Source organism: Diuraphis noxia, unplaced genomic scaffold, assembly GCF_037042655.1.
Source record: "Diuraphis noxia isolate RWA-SAM2 unplaced genomic scaffold, SU_Dnox_SAM2 contig0004, whole genome shotgun sequence".
Taxonomy (NCBI): Eukaryota; Metazoa; Arthropoda; class Insecta; order Hemiptera; family Aphididae; genus Diuraphis; species Diuraphis noxia.
In genome coordinates, this window is record NW_028301714.1 from 70,567,264 (window position 1) to 70,582,048 (window position 14,785).

At 25.3% G+C, this 14,785-nt stretch overlaps 1 protein-coding gene and 1 pseudogene across 5 annotated transcripts in view; both read right to left on the minus strand.

Annotated features, from left to right (window-relative positions):
• The window catches only part of LOC107168153 (neuroendocrine convertase 1-like), a 45,134-nt gene extending 34,282 nt beyond the window's left edge, over positions 1-10,852 (minus strand). For 3 of the 4 annotated variants that reach the window (XR_016191605.1, XM_089227128.1, XM_089227126.1), the window contains exon 1: positions 10,730-10,847. The gene's annotated coding sequence lies outside the window, so the exon portion shown is untranslated. Of the gene's footprint in view, positions 1-10,729 lie in introns of all 4 variants that reach the window. The other variant, XM_089227125.1, reaches the window with a different exon arrangement.
• A 1,315-nt stretch (positions 10,853-12,167) lies between these two features.
• The window catches only part of LOC107168240 (neuroendocrine convertase 1-like), a 30,165-nt pseudogene continuing 27,547 nt past the window's right edge, over positions 12,168-14,785 (minus strand). Inside the window, exons 11-14 of the transcript XR_016191706.1 lie at positions 14,547-14,710; positions 13,499-13,632; positions 12,655-12,780; positions 12,168-12,583 (exon numbers count right to left, since the gene is read on the minus strand). The product of XR_016191706.1 is annotated as a neuroendocrine convertase 1-like (transcript). The remainder of the gene's footprint in view (positions 12,584-12,654; positions 12,781-13,498; positions 13,633-14,546; positions 14,711-14,785) is intronic.

Consider the following 14,785-nt stretch of genomic DNA (forward strand, 5'->3'; position numbering starts at 1 on the left):
ATAATTTCTAAACTTTTAAAAGTAAAATGATGATTTTCTGTTGCAAATCACTTTAATTACTAGTAAAACTAAACGAAAACGAATGCTAACAAGAAAAATAACTAACACAGTATAATTATGATTCTGCAGCAGAGTCAATCGACCTGAACATTTTTTTTTCTGTTACTATATTTTGTGTTGGGATAAAATATTTATAAAATAATTCCAAAATGGAGTTTTATATCCTAACATATATAATCTTATCGATAAATAATAGCAGTACGTCTGCAATTAAATCTATAATTTTATTAATATATATATATATATATATATATATATGTGTGTGTGTGTGTGTGTGTTTATATTTGAAATGGTTTTAAACTCTAATGCGATTAAAACAAAATGTTTAACGTTCTAAAATCAGCGGTATCGATTTTAAATACATAGGGCAAATTTCAAATATTTGCGAAGTAGAAATCTCTCTGTTTTCATAGAATACACACACACACAATGTGATACTTTCTGAAGTATGTCGGTCTATCCGCTTTTTTTCATACAGAAAATTTACATCGATATCCCCCATGTTCTGATGGTGTTGCATCAGTATCGCAATTTATTGCAATCGAAACGACCATTAAGTGTATTCTGCATTTACATTTTAAGTGTTCATCACTTTCTAACTTGACATTAGTGGAGTGTATTTACATTGATAAGTTCAAATAATTCGATAAACATTTTAAACTAAGATTTTATGCAACTAACACGGTATCGCACGCAGAATAGAACTATTAGTAATTTTACAAATAAAAGTAAAGTAATAAAACTTATTATAGTAAATTTATTATATATATTTTTTTTTACTACTTTAACACATTTTAGAATCTGGCGGATCGATAAGTGTGCTATATCACCTTTAAATATCAAAAAATATATTTTGGCTCATTTTGAGTTCTTAAAAGACGCTTTCAATTTTCAATTTAAATAGCTTGAAAATTTATTACGAGATTTATCATCTAAGTCAATCCTTACAGCATTCAAAATTGAAATTTCAAGTCATGTTTGAAGAGACTTGAAACAGCGTATACGTATATACTATTATTTTCTATAAGCAATGCAATAATTTTCGAAATATTTAGATTACCTAATTGTAATTTATTTATGCCACAAATTATTCGTGTATATTTTACGAATCTTTTTACACCGTTAACGTTCCGCTATATTAATTTAAAATGTAAGTAGGTTATAAATTATAACCATAAAAGTTTATATAATAATACTTGAATAATTATATGATAATAAATTATCAACTAATAATATTGTATTATTATCTGCGATATTTTGGAGGGAAATGATTTCAACATACCGTAATACTAATAGAAAATTTAGAAAAAACATTTATACTGGCATAATGTCAACTTGGAAAGTTTATCGTCATATATAATTATTCATCAATGATTTCAAATTTAATATATTCTCATCATTAAATGTGTACCTACTCGATGTCTGACGAAGTACACTCGAAACCTTGTATCCGACAGTCCGTCCGTTAATTACCTGCAGTACATAATGGAATGAGTAATGAGTATTATGATATTATTTAATCACTTTTGTTAATAAATCGATGATTAGAGACCTAATTATTGTATTATTGTATTATTTAACATAAACATCAAGGCTACCAAATTCTTTTAAAATAATTGTACTTGGAATTATTGATTTGCATCAAAACACGTTTGGAAATAAAAAACCACACTCTCTCGACACTCTCACCGGGGTGAGCTTTCCTAGCTTGTTTTCAATGTATTTTAATTCTGGTATCAGTTTCGCTTTCGTTCCGTCTCACCGGTAATATAATGTTTTATCGCATAACACGAAATAATCAAAATCGTCATCTGGACAATCGGAATTATCGGTTTAATGGTGCGTGCCCGTTAATAATAATATTATACCCGTCGATCGAATCTGTGTACACTATATGTATAGTATTATTATTGTTACGGTCGTATTTTCGTCGGTATTAAGAGTACGTAACAGTGGTATTTGTTGTCTCCGTCTTACCAGTGCGTAATATAGCAAATTTAGTGAGTTATGAGCATATGTATAATAAACGGTACATTAAAAGTGCTCATAACTCACTTAAAAATTGAATTATCGTAAAAAACTAACGTATAAACACAGATAATTTTCTTACGATCAAGTTTCACAGCAGGTCGATTCACTGTAATTTTTAAACTAAAGGAGCTACTAGTGTTCTGCTGAGCGTAAATTTGCGCTGGTAAGACGAAGACAACAAATTCTACTGTTACGTAGTCTTAAATAGCGATCTCGTACGCTGTAGAAAATATGACGAAAGGGTAAAATAAAACCACTGACGCGGTGAGTTGTTTGTGTCGCGGCAGGTCATCACGATAATAAATAATAATATAATATTATGTTTTTGAGCGGTGATCGGTATACGAGTACGGACGAGTATATTGTTGTACCTACATATGTATGAAATTGTTAACATTATTGTAATAGCGACAGCGGACCATTCACAGCGTTATCGCAGCTAAAACGCATGGTTCGAGTCGAATACACGTGTACTTGGAATTGACCACCAAAACACAGAATAATGAGCTGCTGCTGCTGAAGGTATTATTGTTGTTGGTCGATACACGTACATTGAAAATATTTAAAATTTTTTTTTTCGAAAATCCCCCATAAAATCCTGCTGCAGCGTATTGGCCTCACCCCCCTCCCGTCATACTTGTAAACACTGAATAACTCGCTGTATTAAGTAGGTTATCCTATACAGTAAGCGAATATAAATATTGCAAAGTTTGCTATTTTTAATAACAGGCACCCAAACAAACCGCGCTGAACAATGTTTATTGAGTAAATACACCTCCTAGCAAATAAAACAATACATATAACCTCTATTGTTGGGAATAAAAGAAAGATTGGATACCTATTGCCGTATTGACGGACGACATGAAGTGAGGTTCATCGTCTATCGTCGCGATGGGGCCAATGGGCAAATGAAATTTTCGGGACATTAGCTGTGTAGAATTCAGGAGTAATGTGTTTGTTTAGGCTCTTTATAAAAGTCAAACCTTTCACTGCAATTGATAGACTTTTTGGTTAATATTTTTTTTTTCAAATTACAGCAAAACCGGCATAAAATGCATGGTATAGCGGACCAAATACTTTTTGGTTTTTATTTTTTTTAAGTTTCTGCGAAAGGCCTGATTAAATTAAAAACCCAAAAAATAATTTTATTATTTCCTATTGAATGATCATAAACAATATGAAATTGTCAGAGTCAAAAGGGGTACTTTTCAAAAATTACACATCACGCAAAATTCTTCGAACTGATTTCTTTGGCGTGTTTCATATTACCAACATAAATATAACATAAATACTCATTAAATTATGCACAAGGAACTGCAGTTATAAGCTGTAAACTTTTTTTTAACACATCTATAAGTTGTCAAAAAAAATAATGTGTGTTTCAATTACACGGGACGAAAATGTTTTTGTATTCTGAAAATATCTAATATTTGACTAAATGTCTTTAAATTGTAAATTAGAGCAAGTAGATATTTTAAATTTATAAGAGCAACTGTTTAGAAAATCTTTAAATATTTTTTTTTTTTATTTTTTATCAAACGAAATATACCCTCGGCGACATAGGCCATTGGGTTACAAAATTTCTTTAAGTATTTTTTTATTTTTTTTTTTTTTATTAAATGAAATATTGAAATATACCCTCGGCGACATAATAGGCCATTGGGTTACAGAATTTTTATTTCATTGGGTTAAGATTACATTATTAACAACTATATTATTTACAATTTTTATATTTTATTTCTTTAAGTATTAATGTTGGTCAAATTAGACAAACGTTATTGCTCTTATCATTGTATAATAACGAGTGTAATGATGACTAATACAATCATTCATACATAAACCAATATAGTAGTATATTTGTTTAATAATCCAAACTATTACCTAACATGATTTTAAAATATATTTATTTATTTATTCGGTTTTCATTATGAGCCTGAAAAGCCACAAGTTTTTGAATTGTACTCATTTTGTATTTGAATGCAATTATTGTGTTCAAAATAATATATTTATTAGATAGTACCTATACATTTTTCTAAATATTTAATTTAAAATAAAATAATATTTTTTCACTGTTCTACAATAATTATTTTCAAAACAATATTAGTATATTATTATAGTTGACATTATTCTATCGTTGAATAACTTTGCGAGAACACCGGGACACAAGTTAACTGTTTTTTTTTGTGATCAATATGTTTTCATTATATAAAAATCGTTTCAGTATTATTAAATCAAACCAACAACAAACGGAAAAACAAATTTAAAACTTTTTTTTATATTTGATTTTTAATTAAATTACTCTTTGTTATTTTATTAGTAATTGAAGAGAGAAATATCAAGCGTCGGCAGCTATATAAATACGTTATTTTTTTCCATTTTAAGGATCTAGAAATAGCTTTTTAGTACACATCAACTACATTTGTAATTTTCTGTTCACGACACATTATTATATTAATGATATAAATATATGCGATGAACTAGAAATTTATGTCCTATCCACGTAAATCATATAAAAAAAAAAACAGGTAGTTACATAATAACAATCTACTTATTATGAATCTTTACTAATTTAATGTTATGTTATATATTGCAATAGTTATAAAAACATGAAATAATATTATTTTAAAATTTGATGGAAAAAATCTATAAATATGTACATTTCATTGAGCACACAAATTATTTCACACCTAACTAGATGAGTAGTGCCTACTACGTTTTTAATTCTCATTTTATAAACGAATTTGTTTTAAACAATTTATTTAAAATTAGATTAACAAATTATAAACCCAATACAATTACTGCTAATTCATATTAAATTAATTATGAACGTATGTTGAACAAGGAGAGAGATGATATAGAAGGACTAAAGATTATTATATGTCTATGTCAATAGTCTACGAATTTCAGTACTTGATGTGTTTACCTTTCAAATATACTATCATGTAGATAATAGAAAACCCATTTATAATGTATACTTTATGTTGTATGAACAGGTAAGATGATTTAGGTCTTACATGGACAAGTTAAACTAGTCTATAAAAATTATAGTTATTTGTATTATTGTTCGATATTTATTTTAAAACTCAATAGCATACCAACTTAAAAACAAAAATAGTTATAATGACAAATACATATTGTTATGGCCAATGAGAAATAATTGTTCGGTCTCATTCGACATTTCCTAATTGGATCTTAAAGCTACATATATCTGTTAAGAATATAGTTTAAGCAAAATGCATCTTATCCTACGCTCAGACTGTTGACAGTGTATTGTTATTTTATTCTTATACAACGATCAATAGAGAACTGTGAATTAAATTGGATATTGTCATGTAGACACATGTTGTATTGTTCTTAAGATTTTCTTAATCAATGATCTTTAATAGCAACTATACAATATTTTAATATTTAATTTTACGTATATTCGTGTGACACAATTATTTGTGCCGTAGAACTCAATTCAAACCTCCCGCAATTTTATCAAAATCACTACTGGCAGTAAAGTGGATGGTAATTTTGAATTGGCTACAACATTAAAATTATTATAAAATAAAAATATTATATACATTTAGAGACTTTTTTTTAATTGTTTGTATCTTCTACTAATTTCAACCTCTCTGTTAAAATGTAATTAGAATGAGTATAACTCAAATATTCGATACACCAAAAGCCACCAACATTATATAATATAATATATGTATGACTTTATTCCACCCCTATAAAGATTATAATGAACTCTACCAAAATAATGCTCAAAAACGATAAAAATTACTAATTAAAATAAAATAGATGTGCACTTTATAAAAAAATCCTTCAAGTATGTAACCGCTCTGCCACACATTAACTGTCGAATATATCTTGTCATTGAATAGGTCACTATAATGAAAGTTTTAAATTGCTATTCAATGATAAGTCATTGTCAGCGATGAAAAACGATTCTGAGTGGAGAGACAGTCTACCAAATAGTTATTTTAACATAATAGTATAATACGATTTTAACGAAATTTTCTCCTGGTTATTTTAAAAAGTGGTGATGAATGTCCAAACCTACATAGGTGCAAACTATATCCTACTTGAAACCTCATTCAAAGTTTATGAATCTTATAGAACAAGTATCTTCAGACAGAAAAATTTAAAAATAACTCAATATATTATTGTTGTTGTAAATATATACACACATTCATCGACGTTTAGAATGTAATATAGATATAGACATCTAATAGATACAAAATTGAAAATATACACTAATATAACTTGTAAAATATAATCATTTTAAAATTATGTAGATAGAAATATTTAATAAAGGTATTATGGCTTTGTATATATTTTGTGTAGGTTTGAAACAAGACCAAACTTACCACTCTAACTATCATGATTGTGTTCAACGAAAATATACAAATAAAATTAGGTACGTACATATTAAAGGTCGTTACATAATTATTCGTTAACAATAACTAGGTAGGTGAATCTCAAAATATTTTTCTTAAATTAAAGTTTTAAAGTTTTAAAATATCCAAAAGTAATATTATGGTAATTTGTCAACCGATATTTAATAGAGTTATAATTAAGAACATCTTAATTTTCAAAAAGGCGCATTATTATTATTATCACTACGAGTTTGTATAGTATATAATTAATTATATGTCTTATTAACATCCGCAATATTTTAACTATCAATTTTGGTTATATAAATATGACATAATTTTGTGTAAAAAAAATTAAATAAACAACATAATAAATATAGGTAATGGGGACAGGGATATAATATCTATTTTTACTATTGCGATGTTACGTTATCCTTCCAGTTGAAGAAATATTTGTCTCGCAATACTATTAATACTACATTACTATTACCCCACAACACATACTAAAACCATAAATATATATTTTTAAACAAGCATGACCCATATTTTTCACAATAAAAAAAATATATGTTTAATGTTTATAAAAAACACATTCAGGAATTTGATATATATTATATAATAAAAACCAGGTACTCAGAACAGACGTGCGTAATTATTTTATTATTTTATGTGATAGCTGTGCAGCAAGATTTTTTGCCTTATCCTAATCTATTGCAATCAATAGATACACCAAAATTTTTAATACTTAATAATCTTTTTCATACCTAGGTTTTCTAATGAACGGGATAAAAATAATCAAATGTCTTTAATTATTGTAATTTGTAACCTAATTTTTACGATTGATATGCTTAGTCAATTATGATTATTACTCAGTACTCAGTAGTAAACGGATCTTTAGGTTTTTACATATTTTTATTGGCTTTATGTAACTGTATGAGGGTGAAAGATGTGAATAATTTAATGATTTATCCATCATAAAGTTAATAGGAAACAATTTATTTTGCATTTAAAGTATATTTTGGACATTAGAGAATATTTGGCCTATTTTTCATATTTTAAAATATATTCCAGGGACGACCACTAACTTTAATTTTGGGAGTCGCAAATGTATGAAGCTATTTCGAAGTTAGTCACATTGTTAAGATAGGTAGGTATGTTTATAAAATGAAAACATATTTTTAATTTTATATCAAATAAAGGAACATTCATTTTTTACACCACACAGAGCATTATTGTTCAGGTAGATACACATTAAGAAATGGGATTTTACTTTTGAGAAATGCTTTTTATATAATATGAATTCATTTTATTTTAATCTTGGTGTCAAGAGCCACAAGAAACTCACTCAGGAGCCACATGCGGCTTGTGAGCCTCGTTGTGGCCACCCCTGTATATCAAGGAATAGAATGTATTTCTATAAAAATCATATATTTTGTTAATTTCTTAAGTTATTATTTTTTTAGCCAAAAAAATGGTTTAATTTATGAGTGATATAAATTAAAAATCATTCAATTATTTACATTTATATATATATATAAATAATTCACCCGTTACCAATGGAAAGTAAATAATAGCTTTTTATTGTTTTTATTGGACGATTTTGGAAGAAAAAAATTATATTATCTGCATATTTACAAGTTTAATGAATATTTAGAGAATATTTTAGAGTTTATTTAAAAACATATTTGCATTATATTTTAAGCTTTTAAAAACCTAAAAATCCGCTTTTTAGTCTTTAGACTAGATTAATAATAACTTATTATTTAGAACCTTATTATTAATAAGGTTCTAATAACTTATTACATTACATATAATTTAAAAGCCTAACTTAAAATTAAATACAAGTAATATCTAATATGTAACTAAAACTTAAACCAAAGTGATAATATGACATGTTTAAGTTTGTTAATAATCGTTGAAACTTAAAGTTTTTTTATAACCTATATGGCTATGTATATTTACTGTTAAAATTGCAGTTTTACTCTATTTTTTGAAAACTACACAACGTAACCAATTTTCTTTTAAATAAATTGCACCATTAACTGAGACTAAACATGCAAATAAATATCAAATATACGTCATAAAACATATAAATACAATACATTTTTCTTTGTATCGATAATTTTCTGTAAACTATTATTATTTTAACAGTATGAGTTAACGTTTTTCAGATTCAAAATCAAAACTAAAATATGGAGATAATATTTTCAACGTTTTTATTTAATTTATTCTACTAAATTCTTAATTAATATAATTATTTAAATAGGCAAACATTTTAACATTGGAAAAATACATTTTTGTACATAGATACATAATATGTACCTATAAGTAGGAAGATAGATATATAATTTAATAGATTAACGTTAATAGTTTTAAAATAATTCTCTGATTATTTTTGTTTTTAACGTTTAATTGTTTTATGTATATGATTGATTTAAAAGTTATTCTGTAAAACTCATGTTTATAAAAAAAATACAATAATTTTACTGAACAAATTATTTCCTAATTAACTAATATCTATAAAAAAAATCACCTGTCTAGTTCTTGAAAATTCAACTGCAATTTTATCAAATTATAAAGTAAAGTTTTATTGTTTGTTACACAAGTTTCTGTCTGCTTTTTTAATTTTCGCTCTTTAATTTTGAAGCATGATTAATTATTTTTACGCAGAAAAATGTAATTTATTAAATCGATATATTCATTATTACTCATTATAATAGTATACTATACTGAATGAGAATGACTGGTCAACCATAGCTGTTTCTTCATATTGTTCAATTAAATTTAACTAATAATTTGATGAAATTAAACACAAATTATTACATTGGTTAGCTTATACTTTTATGAATGAAACTCAAAATAGTTTAAAAGGTGTAATTTCAATTTACAAATAAACGTTTAAAATATAAATTTAAAGTTTATTTTCGAAAAATAATGTTACTCTTTAATAAATATTCTGTATTGCAATAGATTAGATCAAGAAAGACAATAATACGTTTGAAACAGAAAAAAAGTAATTTAATTTAATTTAATTCTATGGACCAAATTCATATAATTTAATTCCCAATTTAAAGAACGATGAATGCATTTAGTAGGTCAGTTAATGCACCATAACACATATCGTAAATATAGTTAGGCGTACCTACGTATTTCGAAATGAAATATAAATCACCTTATGGCTTATGTTCAATAATATTACTTACATACTTGATATTTCATACAATAAATACGTCATCTAAGCATTGTATAACATAATAGTAATAATATACATACATATATAATATATTATGTATATATAAAATATAACATATTATCGCTTTATATCCTTTTCAAACATTGTAATATTGGCATATGGATGTGTATAATTTTATTAATTTCGTTACGTTTTTCTGGAATACTTAAAACTCATAAATTATATCAAACTTTATTAAAGTTATTATAATTTAGCATTCGAGTTCTATATTATAATGTGAATTCTTTAAACCCATTCGTGTAATATTTTTACTTGTGCCGTCGCGTAACTATTTATATTCATACATGATACATATATATATATTATATATATAACTGTATATATATATATATATATATATTTTTTTTTTTTAATATAGTGTTTCTAGATAATGATATAATATACTTATATCAGATATAAAATATTATAATATAGGTATCATAACATGCAAATCGTAAGTGTTTTCGAATTGTTATTTTTGATTAGTGCATATTATATTATACAAAAACAATATACCCATGCTATATATAGCTTATGAAACGTTTATTCATAATTAATAACCAGTAAAATATGATTTAATACAATAACCATTTATAAATATCTGTACTATTTTTGTAACATGACATTTCTGACCACTCCCGTATCCGTAACGTAACCACTGGCCACAAACGAAAAATGCAGAATTCTTATTTTATTTTTTTTCCATCTAAGTTTCACCTTAACCCTATTATATTAGTTTTTATAAAAAATGTTCAAAGTGAAGTTTTTCAAATAATAATAAATGCACCGTATGATTTATGAATGTTGTATTATGCTAACAAAATATATTTTAAAATATAAATACCTAGGTAAATTTACTTATTAGGTATTGACTATTGACATTTTTTATTACACGATTTTTATTCATTATTCTATTATATGATAATTATTATTGTTGTAATTAATTGAATTTCTCTACAAATGTTTTACAATTACACAAACAGCGTGTGTATTGGAAAATAATTATAATACGTAATAATATTATTATTATCATTGTATTTACCTGCAGTGTATAATCGAACAAAACAACCGTACGAAATCAAAACGTGTGAACGAACAGAATGATACCATAAGTGCCGTTTTACATAGTAGAGTAGATATCGCGACCGTTTTCAATATACCTACAACATATTATTCGTCAATAATTTCTGTCAGCTCATATAATATTTATTTAGGTGTACAATTATTAAACCTCCGTGGCTCCTATACTTGATTACATGTTATTTAACGCACATTTAATTCGTCAGACGTATTGAGTTTAATGACAGAACAAGTGTCAACCAAATGACGTGCTCGTTAGTTCAACGTTTACTAAAATTATAATTTTTTTTTTATCACACCCTTACTTTGGCTTGTGAATTAATATAGAAGGAGAACACAACGAGCGAATAATGGAATAACGAGCAATACGAATTCAATTTTTAAATACATTTTGTGACATCTTTATGCCCGACAATGTTCTTTGCGCTCTAAGAATTCAATATAATACTATACTACACATAACTTTTAAGAAAAAAATCATTTGTGTTGTCTTTTCATAAACAGTAATCACACATAATTAACTGCTTGGTTTACGTAAACTAGATATAAGATTTATGACGAAATTTCTTATAAAATTCATCAAAGTTTTTTTTTTTAAATTTTTTTTTTTTTTGAACTTTCAGTATATTATACATTATACGTATATGTATTATAGTTCAACAAAAATTCATCAAAGTTATCAAGCGTTAATTCAAACATAATATATCATATAAATAAACTGTTTTTTTACTGTAGGTACATATTATAATATTTATGTACAAATTAAAATTGTGACTAGAGCATTTCTATACGTAATATAAAAATTAATCAATCAATTTTTATAATATTTCAATAATAATCGCAGAAAAATATTTCAATTTATCTATCATTACTGAATTAATAATTAATAACTATAAAAATGTTAATAAATAATTCATTACAAATTACTTTGTTGTGTTATTTTGCAAGTTATCAATTTAATTTTTGAACTTATAATTATTATTCCTTTTAATTCATAGTTAAAAGTCCATTATTTTAAAATTTTAGAACATTAATTATTTAAATTCATGCATGCATGCAACATTACTTTCATCTAAATTAGTGTTCACAACAGTTATACATAACAATAAAATTAAAAAATGATTTAATATTTTAAAACTTTACCTCATGTGGTAATATTATATGGATTTTCTCTTTGTATTACAAATGAAATTAGTTCTGTTCAAATATTATATTGGATTTAATAGTTTATACGAATGAATGTTTAATATGTTTTAAAAGGATTCAAAATATAACTAAAATTTTTAAACAATTCCTTCAGGTGAATATAAAAAATAGTAGATATATAATAACATATAATAATTATCAAGGAAAATGCAGAATAATGAATTAGTATGTATAAAAAAAACTGAATGCCATAATAATAAACATGATTGTGTTTATTACCTACAATACAATATGTGAGAAGTAATTAAATCAAATTAAGAAATTAAAAATGTATTTAGTTGACACCACAACAAATATTAAATTCATCATAAATTAAAAAATGGCATTCTACTTATGCACCAAAAACATAATTTTCAAAATTTACATTCGCTCTCTAAATCGATAGCTGATCTCATTAATGATTTAAAATACTCTCCAAAATTAATTCATCTTGAATTTCTTGTTCTATAATATTATCCATTAAAAATTCTTGTTGTGACATTTTATCATTTTGAATTTGAAATTTTTCGTTATTAACTGGATTTGAAATATTGGGTCTTTTCTGAACCTTAGATCTTTTAAGGTTTTTCGCCTTACTTTGACTGAGATTCGAAAATCTAGGTTTATCTCCCTGTGAGTAGCAATGAAAAATGAAAATTAAAGCGGTTATTAATTAAAATACTATGTATTTTAGATACCAACCGGTTTCGCTAATATCATATGATCATATTTCCGATGACCATTTAGATAAATTTTTGGTGGATCTTTGGTTCCGTGTAAAGATAAAGTCATTCCATTAATTTTACCTTTGTTGGATGAATCGCCAGTCTACAATAACAACATAATATATAGATTAAATTCTAATTAAGTCAAATACATAATTATTATATACAGGGTGATTTTTTAATCATGAACCACTCATTATTTCAAAAAGTATCAATGTTTTTTAAAATATTTTTTTACAAAGTTTCATATTGTTAAAAAAACAACGATTTTATGAAAAAATTATATTTTTTAATATTTTTTATCCTTATAATTTTTTAAGTTTTTTACTTTTTTGAATGGCAACCTACAGTTTTAATTTCATATTCCAAAGCAGAATATTTTTCTAAGTATTTTGATACGTAAAAATCGAATTTTGGACGAGTAGTTCATGAGTTATAAGTATTTAAAGTTTTGACAAGCGGAGTAGTGGACAAACATTTTGCGGGGTAACCCCGTACCACTCCACTCCGCCAATCTAAACTTTAAATACTTATAACTCATAAACTACTCGTCCAAAATTCGACTTTTACGTATCAAAATACTTAGAAAAATATTCTGCTTTGGAATATGAAATTAAAACTCTAGGTTGCCATTCAAAAAAGTAAAAAAGTTAAAAAATTATAAGGATAAAAAATATTAAAAAATATAATTTTTTTATAAAAACGTTGTTTTTTTAACAACATGAAACTTTGTAAAAAAATATTTTCAAAAACATTGATACTTTTTGAAATAATGAGTGGTTCATGATAAAAAAATCGCCCTGTATATATATATATCATACCATATCAAAAATATCTATGACAAAATTTCCTTTTGGAGATTCTCCCCAGAAAGCCAGTATTGAAAATGTCCACTTTTGTAATCCATTAGTACTAAAGTCGTTTGGTCGATTTTCCAGGACATGACATTCCGTTCCTATACAAGTAAATATACGATGATAAATTAAAATTATAAATTGAATTTATCGTATTGTGCACAAGGTATAGTTACAGTTACATATTATGTAAACTATAAATAAATGTGTCATATACATTTCACCGGTAATGATAAATACATTCATTTTAATAGCTATTTATTTACGGATATTTTTAATCATTTCAATGGGTATATGCACCCATTGAGTACACCAAAAATTGCACAAAAAAACGGTAATTTAAACTTGTTAATTTTATGAAAATAAAAACCATATAACATTAATTTCATTTAATTCAATTTAATTAACAATATGTTTGTTTGACTTTAATAATTAATAGATTATGAATTCTAATGATCTCATTTGCTTGAAATTTTCAATTTTTCATGGCTTTCAAATTAGAAAAATATCGAGTAAGTAGATAAGAAGTCCAGAGGGTCTGTGTAATGAATATGTTAAATTTTAATTCAATGGTATTAAAAATCGTATACTTAAAAAGGTTCTGAATGAATACGGTCTGTCAGCCTAAGAATGTATAATTTATGATATTATTGTGATTAAATTTATTTATTTTACTATTAGGTCATATACTACACGGTAGACTAAAATAATTTTTTTCGAAAAAATTGCATTTTAAAATATCATTGTGTGTGTAAAATATAATAATATACTCTTAAAGTCTCAAGTATCCAAGAATAATTACTATCAATCACAACAAAACAACTAATCATTATTCTTTGTTTAATTATATAATTTTTTCCAAATATGAATTTAAAGTAATTTATAAAAAAAACTATGTTTATATTTTTTTTTTCGGTGTAAAAAACTAATAAGTTATTTTAGGCTATAGCTTTGCTATTATCCATGGTCAACTCACAAATGTTTAAACAGTTATAACTTATTAAATATATATTACCTAAGGGTGATTTCATTGCTATTTGAATATCTCCTCTTTTTGGATACGACATTGTTAATACTAATTGTACATATTCCAAGTATTTTATTTCTCCAGCCAATCCTTCGCAACCATTCGAGTATACGGTAATTCGGGCAGCACGATTTCTTGATACTGGAAATCCTCTAAGCAAATACAATTTATCATTAACTTAATACTATTTATTAATAAATTGTTATGATTTTTTTTTTATGAATTTT